General features: G+C 47.8%; 1 protein-coding gene across 1 annotated transcript in view; it reads right to left on the bottom strand.

The window, feature by feature from the left end:
* Positions 1 to 26,303, bottom strand: part of ABHD2 (abhydrolase domain containing 2, acylglycerol lipase) — a 491,761-nt gene that overhangs the window by 395,118 nt on the left and 70,340 nt on the right. Inside the window, exon 2 of the mRNA XM_069624300.1 lies at positions 22,900 to 23,013. The gene's annotated coding sequence lies outside the window, so the exon portion shown is untranslated. The remainder of the gene's footprint in view (positions 1 to 22,899; positions 23,014 to 26,303) is intronic.

Genomic DNA, 26,303 nt, shown 5'->3' with positions numbered 1-26,303 from the left:
TGCTGCTCGCACCTAGCCCACTGTGCAATTGTACTGCCTGAACCAGCCTAATGCATACTGGCGTTGCATGATCCTAGCCCACTGCGCAATTGTACTGCCTGAACCTAGCCTAATGCTTACTTGTGTTGCTCACACCAAGCTTATTACTCAATTTTATTGCCTACACCTACACCTACACTCTCGGCGCACGCTGCCCATTGATCGTGACCACCAGATCCGTTGTGATGCGCCGTGTATCTATTGAACCCTAGTCAGCCCACACACCACCTTCATGGTTTCCCTATGGAGAGTTTCACTCACTATGGCAACCCTCATTCCATTATCTCAATCCATAGCTCCTACTAAATTCCTACCCACCCTACAGCCACTACCTCCAAGCCTGACAGCTATCCTGCAAACAGCCCCCTCCACAAATGCAATCCCCATCTCCCCAGCTGAATGGATTGCCCACTTTGCCACACTTCACACACCCCTGATCCCTTGTCCTCACCCCTGATCCCTTGTCCACTAAGCCTGTGAAATAGAAGATTAGGCTCCTGCTTTCCTTTGAGCAAGTTCTCTCATAAAGTACCAGCCTCTCTTGACAATAATTGTACCACAAGTACCCCTAACGACAACCCCCTGACCAACTCTCCCTTGCAAAAACGCTTGCCCCCCCCCCACTCACCCCAGTCTTACTCGGGATACAGCAGCCACTGACACTTCGACCCACAAAGGTGCCCTTATCAACGCTCACTCGCTGGTCGCACACGCCCTTGACATTGTCGACCTCATCACATCCAACAATCTGGACTTCCTCGCAGTAACAGAAACTTGGCTATATCCGGCAGCTGGGCCCGCCCTAGCTCTGGCCATCCCAGACAATTACACAATCATCCACGCAGACAGAGGCTCTGGCAAAGGTGGCGGAGGGACCTTTACAGAGAAATCCCACCTGAACCTCAGAGAATTCCCAAACATATGCCTACCTTAGAAAGGCTAAACCAGCTGCACATTTTACATTCGTACCTCCATCAATGAAAATTACGTTTTACACTACTGCCTTCAAAATAGTTATGTTCTGAGGTTGATCGATATTGTTCATATGAACTGGACTATGCGGCGGGTCAGAAGGAGGACACGGCATTTCCAGAAAGGTTTATTAAATAATAAGAAAAAGGCCCATCTCTCCATATCACTATGGGATATTCCCTGCCTATCTAAATTACTAAGGTGCTCGTCAGTCAGGAAATGTCCAACAAATTAGTCTGCTGTGGTCTCAAAACTAATCCTAACTGACCCTACCACCATTGAAACTAGTGTCAGAAGGACTCCCTTCTCCTGATGAGGCAGTGTTCTATTTTTACTTTACAGTGTCTCCTTGTATACTATTTTGAGACAGTCTCTGGTCACCTTCTGCATCAACGCTTGTAACCCCTATACAATGTTTTTGGGTTTTGAAACATCTTTATGGGTTGCTCTCTAGGTGCCTTTTTTTTCGTGGGCTTTGTTTAATCCCTTGATCCAGGTTTTTCGGCCTTCTTCTATATTCATGTGGGCTATGTTTTCCTGGAGGGGGTATCCTTTTGGGTGACTACTGTTCCCGCCTTTTAGCCTACTCCATTTTCTCCGATATACTCCACTTGGTCACTCTTGAATGCTGGAATATTCTCCCCTGTTCGCAGGGGAGTCGTATCCACTTTTTAGTAATCTTTTTTTCAGGTTTAATTATAGTGTTGGTTTCAGAATATCTACAGTTGAAGTTCAGTAACGTTGCATTTCGGATTTTGCCAATTTCACTGGGACGAGTTTCTCCGATCAACTGAGTCCCACTCGGCCACCCGTTCTCCCAGTTTACTCTCATCACGAGGGCGGGGGGGCATCTCTGGGGCCTGCATTCGATCTGGGCCCTCTCTCTCGCCTAGTTTCTATGCCGGTTTGTTTTCGCCAGCGTCCGTCTCTCGCCCTCTGTTCGTTCGGCGTTCCGGTGTCCCTTCGGGTAACCAGTGCAGGGGCTGATACCTCAGCGGGTAGGTGTCAGCGTAGTTAGTTGGGCAGCCTACTCACCATGACGTTGCCCTGGTCATGCCACCAACGGGTTCTGGGCTCCCATACTTTCGGTTTGTCACTGATTCTGCACGCCGTTTCTCCAATGTCTACAGCACTGGTTCAGAGCGGCTCTCAGCTCCTCTGTCTCTCGCCTCTGTTGCGCTATCAGGGGGCCTCCCTTGCTGGCGTATGCGGCTCTCTCAAGTCTTGGCGTGTCCTCTTCCCTTAAAGCTCTGTGCTGCAGTGTACTGGAGGTTTGTCCTTAAAGAGACAGATTCGGTTCCTTGATCATCACGGTATAAGTTAACTTTGTCTTAGGCCCAATTTCTGGATTTGTTGCCGTTAGGCTTCAAAGATAGTTCCATGAAGGTCAACATGGGGAATGGCTTAGGGAGTTCCTTGGAATAAAAGGAGTCCTTTTCCCCAAAAGAGGGGCTTGGTGGGCTAGGGACACGCCAGACCCGGTGAGGTCACGGTTAGATTGTGACCCTGTGGTGCTCCGTAACGACCTGCTTTCCAAGTCCAGGCAAGTTGAGATTAACAAAGTAGCTTTAAGGCGAAAGAAGTTACCTTTTGAATATTGAACAAACAAAGAAGATTTATACTTCTAATGTGAATCACGCTGACATAAGAAGGTGCAGAGGGCGAATTTAGAACTGTATAATCATACCAGAGAAGTGTGAGTGTGGCATTGTGGGGTAGAACGGGAGTCAGCAACCAGAGAGGGCAACACTACCGGAAGAAAAGAGAAACCATTGCCAAAATCAAAAGAGAAATAAACCAAGGCGGTTACAAAAGAACCAAAAATGCCAAGCCAAAAGAAGGTGGTTAAGTTATTGAGCAAAGATAAAGACTGTTGCCCCTCTAGAAAAGTGGTCTCAAAGGAGAATGGTTTAAGGCTACATTGCCAAAGAAGTGTAAAAGTGGAGCAGAATGTCTATCAGCAGTTGGTTGACAGAAAGGTGGAGAAACAAGAATGGCAGGCCGGCTACCCTTCTGAAAGAATATTCAGAGGGAGAGGAGCATAAACTGCAGAGAGTGTGGCAGACACTCAGGTGTAATAAACAGCACCGAGTGGTTCTTGTTGCCCCTAAAAACATTGTATATACTTAAAAACTGTGAAGCACAGGATCTTGATGACCTGTGTAACCTTTACCACTGAAGTACCTACAAGTAGTAGTTTGCTCTGGCCTGGCAGGATAGTACACCAGGTCAGGAAGTGTCATAGTACTTTGATCTGTGCTGGCAGGGGAGTATACCAGTACAGAAAACATTGTCGTAGCAATCTTGGTAGATGAATGGATCAGGTGGAAGGAATTGAAGTACTGTGGTTTGGTTAACAATATTGTAGTGGAAGAATCACTAAAGTGTTTTGGTGTATTAAAGCAGAAGTATCCTGAAGTTGATAACGAAACAAAAGTTCTATGAACTGCTGCAGAAGTTTTTAACAATGTCAACCAAGAGGTTTGGTGTATTATGGTTGAAACATGAAAACAAAGACCTTTTTCTTGTTGAAACCAATGAAGCAAGGAATTATTATAGTCTGAAGAGAAGATGTTGGTTAAAGTTCTTTACCACACAAAGAAGGAGGGAACTTTGTTGAACACTTTTGAACTGTTGGTTGTACTATCTTGGAACTTGTATTAACTGAACTGGAGCTGCATTAATAGACTGGATTTCCTGAACTTTTATTTGGAATATTTTGAACAGAATCCGGTTTAAATCTGGGGGAAGGGGAGTTCACCCAGATTGGAAGGAGAATATATTACTTGTGAGCTGAATGCAACTATTGCATTGGTTATTATTGAACTGCCATATATTGCTTTGTTAAACTGTGCATGCTTAAGTGCGAGTGATAGAATCCTTTTGTTAGAGTGTTTCCTTTACTTTATTTGAGGCCGCAAAATCCTCGTCAGGGAGGGATAGTGAGGCATTTATCATTTATTTATATTGTACCAAAGCTCACAGGCATCAGGGCGCGTTCATGAAGAAGCAAACAATAGATAATAAACGGGACAGTGAGTCGATTTAAAAGATTGGGCCTAATCTCTTACTTAAATAAACTCGTTTTTAATTTTTTTCTGAAGATCAGCTGGTTTGTCGCTAATCTCAGAGAGCAGGGGAGCTTATTCCACGTTTGTCTCTCTTTTGCGGGAAAAGAGTGTGCTCGTCAGTTTGCTCTTTTGACGCCAGTGTGTACAATGAGACCTTGCGCTTCAGATCTCAAGGCTCAGCCAGGTGTATAGAGGGTTATTAGTTCTTTCAAATAGGCAGGGGCGCCTCCGTAAATACAGTGATGAACGTACAATGGTCATAGATTTGAAAGAAATACGATCCTCTAAGGCTAACCAGTGGAGGGATTTTCTATCTGTAGAGATGTGCTCCCTTCTGGTTTACTGTCTGATGGTGCGCACCGCATTGTTTTGAATGGTCTGGCAGCGCGCTATGCACCCCTTCCTAGCTCTTGTCAAAAGGGCATTGCCATAATCTAGTCTAGAGAGGCTAGTGGCCCTGGCAATAATTGCACAGTTCTTTTTGCTCAGGTATGGTCCAATATATTTGAGCAGTCTCAGATACTACTGGCAGTTTTTCTTTAAGTAGGCCACATGCGCTTCGGCCCCTGAGGACGCTTGCAAGTATGTACCCTAGGTTTTAACTTTCCTCGTAACCGATATAAGTGAATCTCTAATCTTGAAGGTAGTGTAGTCCGGGCTTAGTTTAGACCTAGCTTGGGGAGAGCTGTAGATCATAAGTTCGGTCGTACTTCCATTTAGGGAAACCTAATTTGACTTCAACCAGGGCTCTATGATGTTGTAGACTTTGGCAATCTTGATGTTATCCATATTTAGCAGCCACTCAGTTCAACAACTAATTGGGTGTTGTCAGCGTAGTTGTTAAAGTACACCCCTAGCTTGTTAAGGAGGGTACAAAGACACTGCAGGTGAAAGTTGAACAGAAGGAGGAAAGACTTGTCCCCTGAGGCACGGCGCAATCAATGGAAGAAGGCAGTTGACACTGATCACCCCACTGTATTTTAGAGCTCCGTTCAGCAAGAAAGGACATCCAGCTTATTGCTTCCTGAGAGCAACCTCCATCATACCTTTTAGGTTAACTAAATGGCATATTTTGAAAAATCTTCAAAAGTTGTCTGTCTCACATTTGTCTCACATTTGTGACGCCTCACATACCGTATGACATTATGTACATGGTTGATTTATGAGGCATTATACGTTTGACGTCTAGAACTGAAAATACAAACACTACACATTTCAAAGTGGGAAAGATTGAGGCTGAAGTTGCCACTCTAGTGCCAGTTTTCAACCTCAGTCATCTTGCACAGGATTTTCAGGTCAAATACCAGGCACTTAGGGTTGAGCTCATTTGGAAAAACACCTGCTCCTTGCCAGAGGACATATTTCATAGACCTACTGAATGAAATGAGTTTTAAGATGCCACAGTGGTGGAGGGCTGACCCCAAATCATCTTCCACAATTACTCTAATCTAGCCTACAAACTGACCTCTGGCAACACCCAATTCCTGAGATATTACAATTAAGCTTCCCATTCCAACTACAATCTTTTTCAGGGCATATCAAAATATGGGATTTACATTTTTTCAGAAAAAATGTCAAACTATGCAACAGTTTTTCTTAAAAAGGAATTTACAATTCTTGGGGAATCCTTAAATCAGTTCAACATAGTCCAGCAGGCTGAATAGTGGCAGATTAATTTATTGATATTAAGAAGTGGGACTGTGGTGGGAAGGGGACCAGGACAGCTTTTAGGCACTGCTTTCACCTGGAATAAAAAAGAAAAAAATGAAAATAATCATAATAAACACAATGAGCTACAACTGTGGTTCTTCAGTAAGCTTTTCCACAGTTTCACATGCTCGTTGAAGTTTACATAATACAATAATGTATTTATTTAGATTATGTGGTCTTGTATTTAGTTTCTGCTCTCAGAACCCGAAAACTGATTTTACTGGTATTTGTTTGCACTGAAATGCGTTTTACTATGTGCCGAACCAGAAGCAGGACTCAGACAACAACAGGTCATGGTATATATTTATGCAAATAAAAAGAAAAATGCTTTTCTGGCCCCATCTCCATAAGGGACAGGCCTTGCCTTCTAAAAACAAAACAATGGGTGCTCACAGTAGTCCAAAAATGAAGAGTCCAGAGTCCAAATTCCTTACTAACTCACCCTACCACTTTAGAAAAACCTATCTAAAAATAACTGCATGTACTTCTGCCTTGCCCAGCTCCTTGAGCACTCACTCTCAAAGTTCTATTAGGATATCCCTACACGATATCCAGTTAATGTGTACAGTTGGTCAATTAAAATATAGGCATCTTACATAGATCTTTCTTTCCTCCTCTCTGGGGAAGAAAAGATAATTCCTCGTACTTTATATTCTTCGCTGTTTACCACTAGTAAAATCCCACCAGGATTACTTTTATCTGTAGTCTTCTTTATCCCACCCGGTGTGTTTGGCACTTGGACTCTCCAAGGTTCGGTGGCTCGGTGGTATGATTGTTCGCTCTCAATTCAAGCACTGTGAAAACTCCCAACACTCTCATTACAGATTTCTAGGGTCTTGAGCTCATTTCGGTTTCCCAATGTTGGTTTTGGCAATATTTGACCCCACAGCTTCTCACATTCTCTGGTCTCCTCACACTGTGAGCATTCACCTGATATGATATGATTGTTTATTTATATAGCGCCTATATAAATAAACGATCATATCATATCAGGTGAATGCTCACCAGGCTGTGGTGGCCTCCCTGGCCGTGCTAGTTTCGCTTGGACCAGTACTCACTGTGTGGAGCTAGACTTGAGCTCCTCATTTAGTTCTAGCTTGAGCTTCTGTTGCTGAGCACCCGGTCCGCCCAATGAGCTTTAGTAGTCATGCCACCAGAAAAGACGGTTTGCTTTCCATCTTAGCTCCTTTCCCCACTTCATAGCCACCACATAGCGGGGCTCGCTCCTGCTAAGCCACCGCTGGCTGTGCGGTTGTGCTTAGCTCCGCCCCTCCAGGAAACGTTTGCAAAGGCTTGTCTCTGCATACTGTGGATTCTCCCCTCCCCCCCAGCATTGGAGTCACAGCTTCCCCAGTTCCTCTCCATTATCAGTTCTTATTCTGTGCACGTATGCAAGGTGTGTCCTCCTTCCTTTACGGCAGCCCTCGGAGAGCAGTCAGCATTGCCTGAAGCCAATGGAGTGGAACGAGGATTGTTGATATTTGTCTGAGAACCCTCAGTTCTATCCAGTCCCATGTATGCGGATAACTTCATCTTTTTAGCGAAGTCCTCATTGGACTTGGAATGCTTGCCCCTCCCCCACCCCCAACCTCCCCAGAGGACATTCCCTCCACTACAGGGTGGGGGGGGCTGGGGAGCATGTTCACCTCCCTAGCCTCACAGGAATTGTAATGGGGCCAGATCCCAAAAGGCAATAAAAGGTGGAGGCTTGGATAAAAGACCAATCAAAACAACTGTACTTAATAACTACATTTGAAGCTGAAGCTCTATTGATCTAAGGTAGAAGAAACTGTCAGTATATTTCTGGTTTGGCCAAGTTCAATAGAGATTGTTAATCTAATGCTTGCAGACAAGGGATACATGGCTGTAACCCAACATTCTTTTTCTTCCAAGAAAGGCTCTGTGGAAATATTCATGCACTCTACCATCAGCTTGGATGTGTTGTAGCCAATAGTGGGCTGTGTTACCTTTTATACCTGTAGCATGAGTATGCGTGGCAGCCTGTAGCAATCAGCAGGGCCTGGTCTGCGATTAGGACAGTTCATTGGTTAGAATGCAATCTGCGACTAATCTTAAGCAATAGTTTCTGTTGCGACTGTACATTGTCTGGATGGAAGGCCTGTGCCAATTAAGAAGTTTGAGAATTGTGGTTACAATGTTCAAAGAAGACACTTGGGGCCTCATCACGAGTTGGGCGGTATCTCGGCGATATTACTGCCGGGATACAGCCTGCGCTCTGAGCTGGGGGTAAACACGTCAGACCCATGTTGGGTGGACCCTTAAATGCGGCGGTAATAGCGTTACCACCCCATTGAAGGGCTACCGCCCAACTCATGATGGGGCCTCTAATGTTGTGCTTATGTAGAATGGTGAAGCTATTTTGCAATATTCCAGCAAGCTGTGAAGGTACAGTAAGCCAATGTTTAGAGTTTTCAATTGGAGAAAAGTGCCACTTTTGCATCAGAGCTAGTGGTTCATGCCAGAGTTCTTCACAAAGCTGTTTTTTGAATTAGGGATGCACTGGAGGTTGGGTGAGCTGTTCCACAGCATGGAAGACTGACAGGTGGAAACGAAACATCCTAAGGGCAGCACATGCATTAGACAAAATACATATCAGGGACATTACTACAGTGAAGGGTTACAAGAGCAATGCTTTTTCTTCCTACTGCTCAATTTTGACATGTCCGGGAATAAAGTTAGTAGCACTGTTCGATGATATAGAAAACGGTTTCCTGTTCCCATAGGAGGGAAGAAAAAAAAAAAATCAAACATAAGTATACATACGATTTAGCAATTCAAACTTGTAAAGCTAGAATACTTTATTTTAATTGAACATAATACTAATCGCTAAAAATGTTGAAAAATTGTTTGTGCAATATGAGAGGAACACACTGCTAAACTGCCCGGAGATAAAAAAAAGATTTGAAGATATGTAGAAGCATGTATAGTAAGCATCCAGGTCTAGGAAGGGAGATGATGCACATGCACCTCTCTAATTTTGGCTAAATCTCCGTTAAACTACAGGAATAAATCAGGTGTTACAAGTTCCAGCTCTGCTCTCTCTTCCTTTGGTTTGTCTGGTTTTACCTTTTGTTGGTTCGAATCCCATCTCAGAGAACTTTTTCAGTTGCTTGCGCTGGGGTCTCCTCTGAAACATACTCAGTCACTTGTGGAGTTCCTTAAGGCTCAGTCCTTGGTCCTTTATTTTTTTCCTCTACACTTCTTCACTAGCTGGGGTTCTCCTCTTTTGTGTTCTTGTATCACATCATTTCTACGATGATACACAGCTCTTTCTTTCATTCATTCCCACATTTTTCTAATGAGATCCACCACAAACTTAGCGCTGGCTTACTGGCTATCCAATCATGGATGTCTGATCACTTTCTTGTCCTTAATGCTGCTTTTCTTTCCTTCTAACTCGACTTCTCTGCCTTCTTTACCTTCTGTTATTTCATCTTATCAGTTGTGCGTAATCATCTCATCAGTTGTGCGTAATCTTGGTCTTTTTCTTGATTCAGATCTTTCTTTCACTCACCACATCTCACTTACTGCTAGCTCCTGTCGTTTTCATCTCTATAACATCCGGAAAGCCTGTTTGTTCATGACTTTTAAAGCAACAACATTATTGGTGTCTGCTCTAATCTTTTCACAACTTTTCTACTGCTCTTCTGCACTTTTTGGGCTTCCAATCTCTCCCTTGGCTCCCCTTAAATCTATATTTCATGCTTCTATTAGTGTTCTTGGTCAAATGGCTCCTTGTAACTCTTTTACTCTCTGGTTCAACTTGGTTGGCTTTCTTTTCATAAACATCTAAAGTTAATTTTGTTATGTCTGGTGTTTAAAGCACAATATGGTCTTGCCCCTCCTATCTTTCTTTGCTTGTTTCTTTCTATCTTCATTCGTGTCCTCTTCGGTCTGCTTCTCATTTCCGCCTTGTTGTTCCCTCTCCTTCTTGTGCCCAATCTCGTTTCCGATCTTTTTCTCTCCTCACACCTTTGAATTGGAATACTCCATCTCTCTCCGAGCTGTCACTGTTTATACCTCCTTTCAAGCCTCTTTACGCTCTCACTTACTTTCATCTGGTTTGCAGGGTCCTAGTGCAATTTTTGAAATACTTTGTGTTTTAAATATTGATGCTACTGTCTGTACTTCAATGCTATGTAAAGCGCTTTGGTGAAAGGCACTATATAAAATAAAATACGAATACAAAATAAGTTGGAAGGAATGATGGTTAAATCAACTACAAAGTGTCATCAGGGAAAGGATGATCTAGATTAGAAAGGGTTAAATCGAACAGAAATATGTTCGGGTTTGTAAAGGTAATGACATGTGGAAAATAACACAAAGGATTAAGAAGACACTACATTAAGCTAGAAATCTTTTTTACGTTAAGAACTAATAGTGCAAATAAACTATGAATTCTGCATTGAATTATTCTATTATCCACTGAAAGGATAAACCTCAGTGAACTATAATTTAAGTGACATATGAAAGAACTACATACTGTACAGCCCATTCTTTTCTTTTTCTGTAAGCTCAAAACAGCATTTATCCAGTATTTAGCACAATAGTCCAACAGACAACATGTACATTTCGTGGCAGTTTCTTGTGCGAAAGCCAGGTCACAAGTGTCCACATCCCAACCAACAAGACATTTACAGGTGTTCTGTGCACCCAGTGCAAAATTGCTTTTGTTACAGTGCTTCCTCGATCGGAGGAAGCCAAGATCGGCTACCTCATAAATCAGGGCACAAAATGTGTACACTCGCCACTAGCCACTGGCTAGTGATAATAGGCTCTTGGCAATTGAGAAATGGTGTTGTGTGTCCATGTGTAGAATTGAGGTGGTGATTGTCAGTTTGTGGCTGGCTAGTAAATTGCAATTTACGGCCGTGTGAACCACCAATTAATTATGGAGTTTGCCAGCATGCTTGACGTCACTGGCCATTCCATAATAACCATCATGCTAGTCTTCTCATTCCAGATCCCGAAGGGCTATCGGTAAAACCAGTGCTGGTCATTGGGCCGGCTCTCAGCAGATCCGAGATCCGGCACCAGATGTGTAGCCGGATCTCGGGATCCGGCCAGAGTCAGCCGCCCAAGCACATGAACCGCGCAGGAAAAAAGACAGAAAAAAAAAGCATCCGACGGCAGCATTGCCGTTTACCGCGGCTTTGGCATTGATGTGTAATGCACAATGCTCACTACATGTACAACTGAAAGGAATCATTTGTACATGTAGCGAGCATTATGCTTCACACACCAGTGCCAGAGCCGCATAAAAGGCAATGCTGCCCTCGCGGGTGTTTTTTTTTGGCACCACAACAAAATGAGCCAGGGCTCATCAAGGGGGCCTGGCCTAACTGCTGGCGTCCTGCTGGCCCGTTAGGCCACGCCCCCCTGAAGGGCCCCGGCTCAATGGGCAGCTGGCACCCCTGCCAGGCATCCTTTTGTATTGATCAACACCCTCTCCCATGGGGGAAGAGGGTGCTGATCTCTGCATTTACTTTCTATAGGCTTGCCTGGCAAGGGACAGCGCCTCGCCTATTCAGCCTTAATGGCGACGTTTCCCCTCGGCAGCTGGGGAGGGGCAGCGTCACCATTAAGGCTGAAAGGGTGAGGCCGCTGGAAGCTGAGGCTGTTTTCCGAATTTCAGTCTTGATGAAAACGGCCTCAGCTTCCAGTGGCCTCAAGTTTCTCTCCACAATGGTGGCACCGGCCCACGGGCATCTCCTGCTTAAAGGGATGCCTCGCAGGTGCGGCGCCACCATTATGGCTGAAAGGCATTTTTTTCTCGAGCCTGAAGCTTTCGCACACGAGCGAGATCTTGAGGCTTCAGAAAAAAATTTCGTGTAGTGGCCGGGGCTGGCAGGGGAGATCAGTGGGCCCCACAGGGCCCCGCCTCAAATTGAAATTTCGGAGCCTGCCGGGGCCGAGCCCCGGCAGGCCCCATCCCACTTAAAGCCCTGTGGTAAAAGGCAATGTTGCCTTTGTGGGTGCTTTTTTTTTTTAAAGTATTTATCTGATCGGCTGGCCACTACCAACCCCAGGGGGGAGGGGGGAGGAGGGCAGGCAGGGGGGGTGGGAGGGGAGGAGGGCAGGCAGGGGGGGGGGTTGGAGGGGGGGGGGGGGGCAGCCGCCCGGGGCACTGCAGCACTCACTCCCTGGCAGCAGTGGGGACTACTGGGGAAGCCGGGAGCTGCCGTGACTGCTTCAGACAAGCACAGCGGTCTATCACGGTGAGGCAGGGTGGCGGTGGATTACGCTACTAGGGGGCCGACTAGCCCGCTATTCTTGCTTATACTACTGCCATTTGGGCGGGGTCAGGCCTGGCTCTGTTGCAGTCCCTGGGGCAATAAAGTCACCCGCATGACGACATTCACGGGTCGGTGAGCTATACAGTGGGCACAATTGTGGTTACTGCACGTTTGCAGCAGTGAGGAGTGTGGGGCCTGCATTCTGTTAGCTGTGCACTTCTCTAGTTCCATCTGATCACAGTGATCATTGCGATTACAGCAGTGCTGGGTGAGTAATACTAAATCGACATACTGTGCTGTGGCACTGGAGGAGACGCCCCTGCTGAATCTCTTGGGATGAAATTTCAAACAGCAGCCAAATTTCAAACAATCAGCTTGCTGCAAGACATGACGAGGGGTGCAGGTGGGAAAGAAAGCTAGAGCAATAGATACATATACAAACTCAATGCCCCATAGGGGCAAGATGTGGCCATCACCTCCGCACGGCGCGTAGGAGAGATTCAGGCCCTAAGAAAAGCTGTTTTCCACGATAGGAACTTTAACAGTGCCGTATGCATAGGCTTGAACGGGATCCCCATGAGCCTAGTCAGCACCACGTTGAGCTCCCACGCCGGGGCTGGGGCCTTCACCGGCGGGAACGAGCGGAATAGTCCCTTCATAAATTCCTTCACCAGGCGATGAGACCACAAGGACACCCGTCCTGTTGTCCTGGTGTATCTGGAGATGGCAGCCAGATGTATTTTGATTGAGGCGTGAGCTAGTCCAGCCTTGGCCAACGACAGTAGGTACGGCAGTACTTGAGGGGCCGTAATCCATAGAGGGTTAATCTTCTCTGCCGGGCACCAGACAGAGAACCTCTCCCATTTGTGTCTGTAACACTTGAGAGTTGAGGACGCCCTGGCCTTTGCAAGAACCTCTTTGCAGTCGGCCAGTATATCGTATCCCCCAAACTCTAGTGCTGCAGGAGCCAGGCCTGCAAGTTCAGCGACTTCGGGTCGTGATGAAGAATGGCACCTCCTTCTCTGGAGAAAAGATCCACATCCACGGGCAGTTTGACTGGTGGGGACGCTGATAAGTCCAGAAGGTCCGGGAACCAGATCTGTCTCGGCCACGCCGGTGCGACGAGGATCATCCTGCACCGGGACCTCTTGAGTTGGTTGACGAGCCGGAGTAGCAGTGGCAACGGCAAGAAAGCATAGAGGAACAGGTTGTCCCAGGGGAATGAGAAAGCATCGCCCATGCTCCTCTGTTGGGGGAACCTGCTGGCGAACCTCTGGCACTGGGAGTTGGTCGCCGTCGCGAAGAGATCGACCTGGGGTCTGCCCCACAGCCTGAAGAGTCGATCCACTTGATCCTGGCGTAGCTCCCACTCGTGGCACGAGCGCAGCTCCCTGCCGAGTGAGTCGGCGATGGTGTTCTTTATCCCGTACCAGAAACATCCCCCTGGTCGACGGCCCAGTGCCACAGATCCTGGGATTCCTTGGACAGGGCTGGGGATCAGGTTCCACCCTGCTTCCTGATGTAGAACATTGTGGTGGTGTCGTCGGTGAAGTTCCTCACCACCTTGCCCTTGAGGGCCGGAAAAAGGACCCGAGGGCCCAAAACACTGCGTGGAGCTCCAAAATGTTGATATGAAGTTGTTTTTCCTCCGGGAGCCAAAGGCCTCTCGCGTGGAGATTTCCGGTATGCGCTCCCCACCCTTCCAGGGAGGCATCCATCGTCACCATTACCTGGTGAGCTGGGGTCAAAGTCTGCACCCGCCGTCAGATGAGTGCGGGTGCCCCACCACCGGATTGCTCGTCGGGAGGTCTCGTTGAGCGGTAGCCTGTCCTCGAAGCTGCCCGTCGCTTGGATGCAGCGTGCATCGAGGAACTCCTGCAGTGGACGCATCCGAAGTCTGCACAGGCGTACCAGAGAGATGCAGGAGGACAGCATCCCGAGAATGGATTTGATGGATCTTACCCTGGCTACGTCCGTGGCTAGCAGGTATTGCACCTTGCCCAGGATGGCTTTCGTCGGACGGCGAGGCCAGCCGTGCCACTATGTCGAGCTCGGCTCCCAGAAACAGGGCGACCTGTGAAGGGACCAGGTGGGATTTGGGGATGTTGATGGAGAACCCCAGGTCCGTGCGTAGCTGGACGGTCCTCGCTGTGTGTTCTACGGCGAGCTCCCTTGTCCTTGCTCGGATGAGCCAGTCGTCCAGGTAGGGATAGACGTGGATCCCTTGCTGGCATAGCCAGACCACCAATGGTGCTAGGCACTTGGTGAATACCCTGGGTGCCGACTTTAATCCGAACGGGAGAGCCTTGAACTGGTAGTGCCGTCCTTGGACCACGAACCTGAGGAAGGTCCAGTGTCCTTTTAGAATGGGGATGTGGAAGTAGGCATCCTCCAAGTCCAACGACGACAGGAAATCGTCCTCCTCCAGCTGTCCCAGCACGTGCTGGAGGGTGACCATCCGGAACTTCTGAGCCTTGATGTACTTGTTCAGTCGCCGCAGGTCCAGGATGGGACGCCAACCTCCTGTCTTCTTTACGAGAAAGTATCTTGAGTAGACCCCGGAGCCCCGAAGTCTCTTTGGGACGAGCTCGATGGCACCTTTCTTGAGCATCGCCCTTACCTCCAGCAGCAGCTGGGGTATGTGGTTTTCCTTCCTGGCCACGGGTGGCACGCAAGGGCACTTCTTTAGAAACTTGAGGGCGTGCCCCTGGCCCAGGGTATCCAGCACCCAACGGTCGGTGGCGATGGACTCCCACACGCTGACGAACTTCGCCAGCCGGCCTCCCACCGGGGTGCTTCGGTGGGGGCCCGACGCCACAGTCGGTTCAGTCCGGTTTCAAGGCCGCCTTCACCTCCCTGGCGACGACGGCGGGAACCTCCCATACTTGCCCCATCCTCTATAGGCCTCCTGCGACGAGGAACGGGCCGCTTGACGGTATGTAGAGGAGCCGCTGCCGGAACCTTTGGAGGCCCCTTGCTTGCCTCCAGTGTTCCGAAAGGACGGACGTCGTTGCTGGAGAACTCCTAGGTCCCGGGCTGTCTCCGTGTCCGTTTTGATGGCTTGCAGGCACTCATCGACTGTCTTCCCAAAAAGGTCGTTCCAGTCGAAGGGCATGTCCAACACCTTGGCTTGTACGTCCTGGCGGAAATCCGTCACCTTCAGCCACCTGCACCATCTGAGGCAAACGCTGTTGCCCAACTGGCGGAAACCGGTGTCAGCGATGTCCGTCGCCACCGTTATGGCGTGGTCTGACGCCACCTTACCTTCTTGCAGGATTTCCAGGACTTCTGCCCTCTTGTCGTCCGGCAGGAAGTCCAACAAGGGAGCGATTTTATACCAAAGTTCCCTGTCGTAACGGGCAACGATAGCCAGGGCATTGGCCGCCTTAATCGTCGTCACCGCCGACGTGATGACTCGTCGTCCCATCGTGTCGAGCTTCTTTCCCTCGCCGTCCGGCGGTGAAGTCGATGTCGATGCCCCCCCCCCGACTTCTTCCTGGCCGCCTCCGAGACGACTGAATCCGGGGTCGGCTGTGCTCTAAGGCATAGAGGGGCCGCGTCGGGGACCGGATACTTCTTTTCGTATTGGTCCCTTTTGCCGGCGTCGTGGACAGGTTCTTGAGGAGGGAGAGCCCCTCGTCCCAGATGTCATCCAGTAGAGGTACCGCGAGGACCGTCTTCCTCTTGGTCTCTCGATGATGATAGAGGAACCCCTCCTCCTTTTCTTCGGGGCAGAGCTGGAAAAGCTTGGATGCCCTGGAGATCATCGCATGGAAGGATCCAATCTCATCGGGCGGGGAAGCCCGGGGGGAGAGAGTGGGGGGGGGGGGGAACGATGGGAGATCCACCCCACCGTCGCCGCCCTAGTCATCCGTGCCAGTCGTGGCCGTGTCCGTGCCATCCCCGCAGACCATGGACGGGGAGGAGGGTTGAGCAGGCCTCGAGGGCTGGAAGGGTGCAGGAGGATGTGTTCTTCTCCTCTTGGGTGGTGGACTTCCCGACAGCCCTGCCCATGGCTCCTCCGTCGGGCCTGGTTCCGGCTCCCCCGTCGGGGGTAAAGGCAATCTAGTCCTTATTTCAGAGCATAAGGATTGAATTGCCATCAAAATGGCAGCCGAGTTGTCCTGCGGCACTGGCTGCGACGGGCGCAACAGTTGGTCTGGGGTCCCGTCGGCGCCGCCATCGCTTCCGTCGTCCCCCTCGTCGGGATGCCGCTCGACGGGCTGGTCCTCCTCCATGCCTGCGTCGTGGCTCTCAGGGGCTTCGACAAGTTCCTCCTCTGAGGTTGTGTCTGAAACCACGGCGGCCACTGGCCCCCCCCTCTTTCTCCGCCGGGGCTTTCGTGGGGGTTCTTCCGATGGGCTTGAAAGATGCCTCCCTCCGAGGTGGCAGGGAGACTCTGGGCCCCGAGGCCGCTACCACAGGTGTAACCTCCGCAGGCTGCACCAGGGTAGCCGCCACCTCCTCAATAGAGGCCTTGGCTGGGTGAATCAGGGCCTTAGTCACCGACTGCGTGCTTGTGGCCTTCACCTTGGGGGGAGGGCTCCCCGCCTCGCTCCCCCTCAGCCGAAATCTTCGAGATCGACCGGGGCCTCTCCAGAAGCTTAGCCGGGTTCTCGGATTTCCTCTTACCCGAGCCAGAGCATTGGCTCGTGGTCGATGGCGCCGGGGAGGATGGGCCCTGCCTGGCAGCAGAGGAGCCCGACCGTTGGGTGCTCCCGGTGCCCGCGGACTCGCAGTGCTTAGCCTTCTGTTGGGCCCCCGTCGCGGATTTAGAAGACCACTCGGATTTCTTCTTTTTCTTCTCACCTGACGGGCTTTTTCCCTCCAGCCAGTTGGCGAGACAAAGAAGGCGGTCCCTCATGATCTGCTCCAACATGTTCCCGCAAAACGCACAGTCCTCCTCCACGTGCGTTTTGTCCTCGTGAAGACATTAGAGGCATAAGGAATGCTTGTCTTCCTTGAACACGTTCTGCATCTGGCATCCAGGGCAGGTCCTGAACAGCTTCCCGGGTGTCGAGCTACCTTTCTTCTGGGCCATGTCCAGGGTAGGCCTCAGAAACTTCTGGAATCCTCCAAAAGAGTAGTCCGACCAAATCTTCACCCTTGAGGGGCGCAGAAACTTCAGAAACGGGTCCCCGTTGATCGGATGTAAAGACGGTGGAGCTTGAGGCTCAATTTAACCGAAAAATGAGAAATTCTCTTTGAAAAAGCACGAAAACGCAGTAAAGCTCGAGAGCTACAGCACGAGGACTCCAACACTTGAACGTGCGGTAAAAATATGAGGATGGCTGCCGGAGGCGGGGCTTAGGGAGAGGGCAGTCATTGGCTGTGGGCAGTATGACCCAGAGATCAGTGATTGGTTACTACTAGGAAAGACAGATCAGAAACAAAACTGATACTGATTTTTTTCTGTACCGAGGATTCCCAGCCTGACGGGGAATATTCACGAGCATGTGAATCCATACCAGACCCCATGCTAGAGAAGAGACAGCGATCCTACTAGGCCAGGCGACATTACGATCGCGCAAGTGCAGGGGGAGGGGGCAGTGCAGTACATAGGATAACAGTAAAATAGAGACAATAAATAATAAATAAAAGTGCGGCCAGCTGGTGGCAAGTGCACATGTTACGTGCAGACATCAGGTGTCAAGTGCTAGAAGGGATACAGAAACAGTCCCCGAGTGCAAGGGTTGCCCGGGGGGCAGTGCAGGTATGCAACTGGCGGGGAAGGGGATCTGGGCCCGAGATCAGAGGTTAGCCAGGTAACCAGTTTCAGATTTAGCCAGGAGATCAGCAGGGGAGAGGAAGAGAGAAAGCAGAAGCAAAGAGGAAGGTCTTGAGGTGCTTCCAGAACCAGAGATGGTGGTTCTCCAGTTTCAGAGAGGCAGGGAGGCTGTTCCAAAGGGAAGCCCCAGCAGAAGAAAGATCTACCACCAACTCGCTGCTTGAAGAAGCGACTAACCCAGAGGGAGTTGGAGGCTGAAGAGCGAAGAGCTCGAGAAGGAAGATATTTAGGAAGAGAGAGTTGAAGGTATAGAGGCCCCAGGCCCCAGAAGGCCTTGTGGACAAAGCAGAGGGTTTTGAACTTAATCCTCACCGCCAGTGCAGAGATTTCAGTCCTGGAGAGATGAGATCACTGGGCTTGAGGCCAAGGAAAAGTCTCACAGCCCTGTTTTGGATGAGTTGCAGAGGGCGGAGAGTAGGGGCAGGCAGATTTTGAAAGAGGATGTTGCCGTAGTCCAGCCTAGAGAGAGAACCAGAGCACTGCACACAGTGAGCTTCTGGGGAAGTAGAGGAAAGGAAGAATACCTCTGAGGAGGTGCAGATGGTAGTGTGATTTCTTAGAGACGTCAGAGATGTGAGGAGAGAAGGAAAGTGTGGAGTCGAAGATGACACCAAGGTTTTTTGCCCCATAGGTGGGAGCAGGAAGATGGTCAAGAGAGGCCGGCCAGAGAGTGACATGAAAGGACGGAGCAGGTGTGCCGATTAGGAGAATATCAGTCTTAATGGCATTAAAGGCAGAGATCATTGGCGGCACACCACTCCTGGATGGCGGACAGGCAATCAGAGGTGAGAGAGGGAGAAGAGGTAGAAGGGAGCTTGAAAATGAGTTGTGTCATCCGCATAGCACTGAAAGTGGGTTGAAGGCTGGTTGGTGGGATGGAAGGTTTCATAAAAATGTCTTGGCAGACTGAGGTCCGCAATATTATGGGACAGATCGCATGGTCATGGAAGTATTGGTCTGCAGGACTTCTGTACCCGGCATGGAATGTGATTACATGGAAGCACGATGCCGGTTAATGAAAGGCGTTGGAACATTTGTTCTAAAACAAGGGGAATTATGGCAGATGTTAATAGGCAAGAAAATGAATGTCCTTTTCCTCCAGGAAACACGTGCCACTGCTTGCCTGTTGTACCAATGAATGAGTTACCTAGCCGGGATGTATGGCGCCTGCTCACCCGCAGACGCAGGACTAGACCTTTTACTCAGTACACGATATGGTATTGCATATCCATGTCTTTCTGCTCTCAAGATCGCTCCTGGGGAAAGTAGTAGCTGCAGATATTCTTGTGCATTCATGGTCAGACCATTCCCCCATAGTGGTATGCCTAGAGGTGGGTAGGAGGGCTGTCCAGTACAGGGGGTGTAGATTCAAGTCAGCGTTAAAAGATGTAGTATTTAAGGCCGACATCAAAGCAGATATAAAGACTTTCCTCCTCTGTAATACTCCAGGCGTCACAACCCACAGCACAAGATAGCAAGAGTTTAAGGTGTTCATTAGAGGGGTGGCAATCTATAGAGAATTCGGGGTCCTTAAGACTATTAGGCGCAACCTAAAGACATGCAAACATAAACTCAAGTAGATTGTGCCCTGGACGCACAGGGTGATAGCAAATGGACTGATCAGGACATCATCTGGGTTTTTTGAAGTTTTTGTGAAACAATATATGGGGCTGTCCGCAGTATGGGGAGTGGGCTATACACTCCCTGATTGAAGACATCCCTCTCTCCCAGCTGTCTGACAGTGCCAGAGATCAAATTAATATGCCACTTACAGTTGAGGACATAATGGCTGTTATTAAAGATATTCCAAAGTGCGAGGCCCCGGGCCCGGATGGGCTAACAGCCGGGTTTTGCGCAGAGTATGGCGCTGTATTGGCCCTTCACCTCTTAAAAAAGTCTAGGATGAAACACTGGAGAACTCGCTTCTTCTGGAATCGCTGCAGGAAGCCACAATAACAGTGTTACTCAAACCAGATAAACCCATCAACGACTGTGGGTCATATAGAACCCTGTCACTCATGAATGTCGATACTAAAAAGGCACTGGCGAATCGCTTGCTCCCGCTGATGCCATACTTGGTCCATGGGGACCAGGCAGGCTTCATTCCTGGTAGACCAATGATCCTTAATATACGTCATTTATTTAACAAAATGGCGAGAATGGCTCCTGCGGCAGCAGTGATTCTAGATGCACAGAAGGCGTTTGATATGGTGTCATGGGAGTATCTATTTACCGTACTGGGGAAGATGGGGCTTGGCTCTGACATAATGCGCTATATCAAACTCCTGTATACTTGACCAGTGGACAGAGTTTTGGTGAACTCTCAAGTCTCCAAACAATTCACTCGTGGTAGAGGCACTCGTCGGGGCTGTCCCAATCTCCACTGTTGTTCGCTCTAGCCATTGAGTCTATGGTGGATTTAGTTAGAGAATGCCACGGGAAGCAAGGAATACGGTTGAAGGGACCCCCAGAGAACATTTCTTTGTACGCAGACAATGTATTACTTTAAGTCAGAGACCAGCAAGTTGACTTGGACCCAATTATGCGGGATATTACACATGTTAGAGAGTACTCCGGTTTTGTAGTAAACTATACTAAATCAGAAATCCTCCCGCCGACAGCCCCCACAAGTGAACCGCTTGGGACTTCTCCCTGCGATGGGTGCCTGACCGGAATATTTAGGGGTCATTATATCGAGGGGAAAGAGCACGCTCCTCCAGGACAACTAAGCTGCCCAGCAGCGATATGTGGAAGACAGAAGAACTAGGTGGAAACCGGCCCCATCTCACTAGCTGGCAGATTGGCCCGTATCAAAATATCATTGCCCAAACTACTGTATTTTTGTCACCGTTCCCCTGTGGCCAGGGAAAACTTTTTTTTGAGAGGGATCATGGATCCCTCTCACAGTTTCAGAGGCACGCAGGTGCTGTAGAGGAGACATGGTCAGAAATTACGCTACCATACGATAGGGGTGGTTTTGCAGCAGTGCATTTTGTCATGTACTGCCTTGCAGCCCAAGCACAGTTTGCCACATATTGGTATGGGAATGGGCACGCCCCTGTATGTTAAACTGGAAAGGTTGGTGGCAGGCAAATTGGACACTAATACTCGAGACAAAATATACAGACTACCACCCATACGATCCAGTTCTCAGTACAGTGACTGCATGGAAGGCTATTTACTCGAAAATAAGAGTGGAACATCCATACTAGGAGTGGCTTCGGTTGTGGAAGTTCCCTGGACTCGCCCCTTCATGGGATAGATTAGTTATAGCACACTGGGAGAAGATTGTGGCACCAGGCTTTGGGTGACCTGTTCCCGGAAGGGAAGTTTCTCCCACTGCAAACGTGGGAACAGAAACATAGGGGCAAGGCTCTGGAAATGGTACAATTTTATCGGCTGCATGCAGCGGTCTCTGCCTGGTGGGATGGCTACCCTATTGAACCCCCTGAAGATTACTTACTTGTGTATATCACCAACTCTCAGGGCGGGCGCAGGCTGCTACCCACACTGTATAAAATAATGAGCAAAATAGAGCTACTTAATCCCAGAGTAAGGCTCAAGTGTGCTGAAGATATGGGTATTGACCTGTCGGATGGCCAATGGAAGCAGATGTGCTCTCTCACCATCTTTGAACTCCAGGTTCAAACTAGTGCAATTCAAGATTCTTAACAGACTGTACTACACGCCTGACAGGATAGGCAAAATGTAACAGTTAGTTACAGTCCATGCCAAAGATGTTGCCTTGGTAAAGCTGACCATCTGCACATGCTATGGCGATGTGGTGTACAGGGCGAATCTTGGAGCTATGTACTTAGTACGCTGTCTGAGGTGGTGGGGTTGCCCGTTACATACTCGCCCATGGGGGCACTCTTTGGCCTGTTGTTGGACATTCCCATAAAACAGGTATGGGATGCACGGTGGCCTAACCGTGTATCTTACGGAAGTGGAAGGACAAAGCACCACCACGGATTAAGGAGTGGTTGGCAGATTGGACTTGGGCTGAGAATTGTAAGGAGACACTGCTGAATATGTTCAGGCCCAAGGACATTTGGGGGGAATTCCGTGCATATCTAGCCAAACAACCCCCCGGACTGAGGCCAACGATATAAACTTTGAACAGGCAACTGTGGGGGAGGGAGCTTAACCGGCCCTTGGGGTGGAGGACCGGCTCGAGCAGAGTCTGTTCCTATGGGGATCACTTAGGTATGTTATTCCATGTACCATAGTTGTGAGTGTGTTCTGTTGGTTTATCCTTTCCATGGTTCTGTACTCTTCAGCTGCCAAGCTTAAATAAAGTAAAAAAAAAAAAAAAAAAATACACCATAGTCAACCGTTTCTAGACAGTATCCCCAAAAAGTGTTTACGTACCCAAATGTGGTTGTGTCTGGACTCTGAAATGAAACCTACTAAACATGGTGGTTTTGTGTGGCTTTTCCTTGGGAGCTAATCTTGTTCAGTGCATGTTATAATGGATGTGAGGGATTGGTCTACTTCTGGTTTCATTTCTTTCCAAGCATATTGACTATGTCAAATGGACTAGCTGCCAATGGGCTGAAAAGAATCTGCAATTGTTGTACAGGTTTGCAAGAGGTCTGATTAATGAACGTTTAAAAAGTGACATGGTTAGCAGATTACAACTCTAAGCATTCACCAAGAATCCCTAAAGCAAGAAACCAGTGATGCCAAATTATAATTCATAAACCCTCAATAATGGCTCAGGATTAATTATGGGGTCAAATCACCTATTAAAGGTTGCGAGGTTCATTTCTTAACAGGACATATCACTATGGTGTATCATTTATCATCCCCATGTTTGTAAGCAGTTAAACACAACTGTGATTATATCCGAGTTGTTAATCTTAAACCACTTTTGGGTAAGAATTAAAACGCAAGGAGATGAGGAATGAAACACTGGCGAAAACGTTCAAAATGTTACATAGGGAACATTTAAAAAAGAAATATGCAGACATTAACAGAAAGTTCCCCCTTTCAAGATAATTGATCATGAACACATTGAAAGATGTGAACAGAAAAACAAAGAAAAGAAGAAGGTACTTACCAACTTAATGTTTTCAAAATGTGCTCAGTAAGATGTTTTCCTCTTCCAAGATGATGCTTGGGAACGTTCAGGTCACAGTGAACATGAGGTTACTGCATTAGCATGAAACAGGTTCTAGAAACAAAGTATACATGAGATTAAATAATGAAACCCCAAATAACAGACAATGCTGCATAGAGCCTAAAATAACACATGAACAAAATATTAACAGCAACTACATTTAAACCTTTTGGTAGAACATGAATGACAATATTGTGTTAGGTTAACTCCTCAACCCCTTTCCCCCACCCACCCAAAACATCTATGGCAACGATTCCATAAATCTACCAATGACAATAATACTACACATCCTGGTTCTTTAAGGCAGCTTTTCTTTGCAGTTCCCATTTCGGAAAATCCTCCAAATCGAAGTCTTTAGCAAAAGAATCATTCTTCTGGGAAGTATGCCCAAGCTCTGCTGCCCTTGGGTGCCTTTGCCCAAAGGCACCAACTGTGAGGGGGCAGTGGTTTCACACACCCTGCCCAGAACTGCAAGTAATTATGAGGGGAGCAGGTGCTACACTGCCAACTGGGCCAGAAATATTTTTTACCATCTTTGTTTTTAAAGCACTTCTTTACTGGGAACTGTGACAGACACAGCAGTAACTGGTAGGGTGATTAGTATCTGTATCTATCTCAAGATAATTAATCCCATCTTGTGCAAAAAAATAAACTTTAAAAAAAAAAAAAGAAATCGCCACCGACTCTATAACAAAGGCGTTCCCATATTGCAGCGCTCAATATAAAAAGGGGAATGTACAGTAAGACTAAAATTCATCGCCCTTTCCTCATAAAGACAGACACAACCCAACGCTAAATGCTTCAGGGATTCATTCTCGTTGAAAGGAAAATGGCATAAAGGAGAATTCAGTTCCACATAGCCTTATTATGTTTCTAATAAATGTAATCTAAAAGGCAATAATCATTTCTCAATTTCGGCGATGGAACTGTTAATGAGCTAAACCCAGATCTCCAAAGTGTTTATATATCAACATTTTTCTATGGGTTTCATTGCAGTCCATTTGAAACAAGCCGCGATAGTGCGCTATCGATCTCTTAGGCCACTCGCTTGCAAGCTTGGACATATATATTCCCATTTCCCTAAGACTCAATCCCCAAACTCTGCAAATAAAGACGATGCTGGTGGATCATAAAAATTGGCACATAAACATCTCTTCCATATCAATGGTGAATTGAGACAATCCAAGTTCATATCTGATAGACTCTAGGTACATTCTTCGGCAGGGATAAAACAAACTTCCAAATTAAACCCTTTAGAGCAATCATATCAACTGCTAACAACAAGTGATACATTTCCAAGACATAAATCAACGGTGTGATAACTTTTCCCTCATTACATTTTTAAATCAACGGTGGGATAACTTTCCCCTCATTACATTTTTAAAGTTGACATCACTGAACATTTCCCAAATTTGAAATAAAAGTGCCTCATCTGGTGTGTTAATTTCATCGCGTTTTTTCTTAAGAAGCAAGAGTATGTACGTTTTATTTGGCCGCACAGTAACTTTCAGCCCCAAGTACGTCAATATGGTCTAAATTCTGATTTAGCACACACCATTTCGCTTTTTGGGTCTTCTTTCCTGCTGAAAAATGTATCAGCTTGTTTTCATTTTCCATTTAACACTAAATTCATCATATCCGCATAGTTCGAAAAAGCATGGATCATACTCTGAAGACCCACCCTAGTATGGTCGAACAACATGAAATCATCAGCATAAGTATTCCATGCAATTTTCAACCCAAATAACTTTGGGGTGGCCATGGTAGCTTTGCTCAAGTACCGTATGTTCCAGCGTATAAGATGACTTTTTAACCCAGGAAAATCTTTTCAAAAGTCAGGGGTCGTCTTATACGCCGGGTGTCGTTTTATAGGGCGGGTATATCCCACACGCTATATTTTAACTGGAAAAGTTGGGGGTCGTCTTATACGCCGGAACATACAGTACTCCCCCATGTCTGCCATGTATAAGTTGAATCAAAAGGGGGGTGGTAAGATACAGCCTTATCTTAGACGTCGAAATGTTTCAGTGGGGCTGAAAGAGCACCACCATGGTCGAGCCTGACCCGCAGTTTATTGTTGGAATATAGTGCTTTCAAGATATTTAAGAGGAGAGTCAGAGTGTTAATTTATTCCACAAAATCTCCCGACTGATGGTATCAAAAGCTAACAATAAATCTATTGTAACTGCAGAGATGCTTAAAGCTCCCCTTATAGCTAGCCATAATTTCACATGGGTTCTTAACAAACCAGTTAGGTTTGCATGGGTCCGTCATGCCAAAATTGAGGATTTGTGTTTCTGCGGACAAAAAGGATATCCTATTAGTGACCAGTAATTTTTGTTTATTTTTTTAAACAAGGCAGGGTGACAGTAATACAGGTTTACATTAAAGCATGGTATATATCATGTTAAGGTTATGTCTCACTCCCCCCTCCCCTGCGGTTATCGGACCCGGCTGGGCGTCGGGTGCCCAAGTTCATTGTCCCCGTTCCTGGAGAGTGCCCCCATCGTTCAGGACCCTCTGGGCCAATTGGGGTTTATAGGTCAGGGCCGGGAATTCTCGGTCATAGTCAAGGATTGGGCCCCAGATGTTTCGAAAGTGGTTAAGGTGGCCTGCCCTGGCTGCAGTTACTTTTTCCGCGACTAGTACATCCCATATTTTCACCCACTAAAGGACAAGAGGGGACCATCCGCAGATTTCCATGAGCGGGCGACCACTATCCTTCCTGCCAGGAGGCATTGAGACAGTATTTTAGCTTTGGCTCCAGACCTTGGGTAGATCCCTGGGACAGGGGAGTCCAAGAGAACAGGTTCGGGTTCTAGAGGAAGCATTGTCTGTGTGATCGCTGCTATGTTAGCTAAACATTAATTCCAAAAGCTTTGGACCTTTGGGCAGGTCCACCACATGTGAAAGAAAGACCCTACCTGACCACATTGTCTGCAGCAGGCCGGGTCAAGAGTGCGATTCATATGGTGGTGCCTCGGGGGGGGGGGGGGAGGAATAGTACCAGCATAGCAGGATTTTGTAGGAACATTCTCTGTTGGTGGCAGATGATGAGTGGGCGCAGGTCCAAATGTCCACCCAAGATTGGTCCTCCATTGGTTCACCTAGGTCTGCCTCCCATTGTGTCATGGATTGAGTTTTTAGGGTAGAAAGTCCTTCTGGGGCGCTTATACAAGGCAGAGATCTTGCCTCGGGTTGGAAGATCTTTAAGGGTCAGTTCTAGGGCCGTAAGGGGTGCGAGTCGCTGCTTGGCGGGTTTGAGGGTGGGAGCACCAGTGGCGTAGATGGATATAGGAGAATCTATCTTTCTCCTGAAGCCGGAAAGTTTCTTTGCATTGTTC

This window comes from Ambystoma mexicanum, chromosome 11, assembly GCF_040938575.1.
Source record: "Ambystoma mexicanum isolate Mex_15411 chromosome 11, UKY_AmexF1_1, whole genome shotgun sequence".
Lineage (NCBI taxonomy): Eukaryota > Metazoa > Chordata > Amphibia > Caudata > Ambystomatidae > Ambystoma > Ambystoma mexicanum.
The sequence above is the reverse complement of the archived record's forward strand: the minus strand, read 5'-3'. Positions and strand labels throughout refer to the sequence as shown.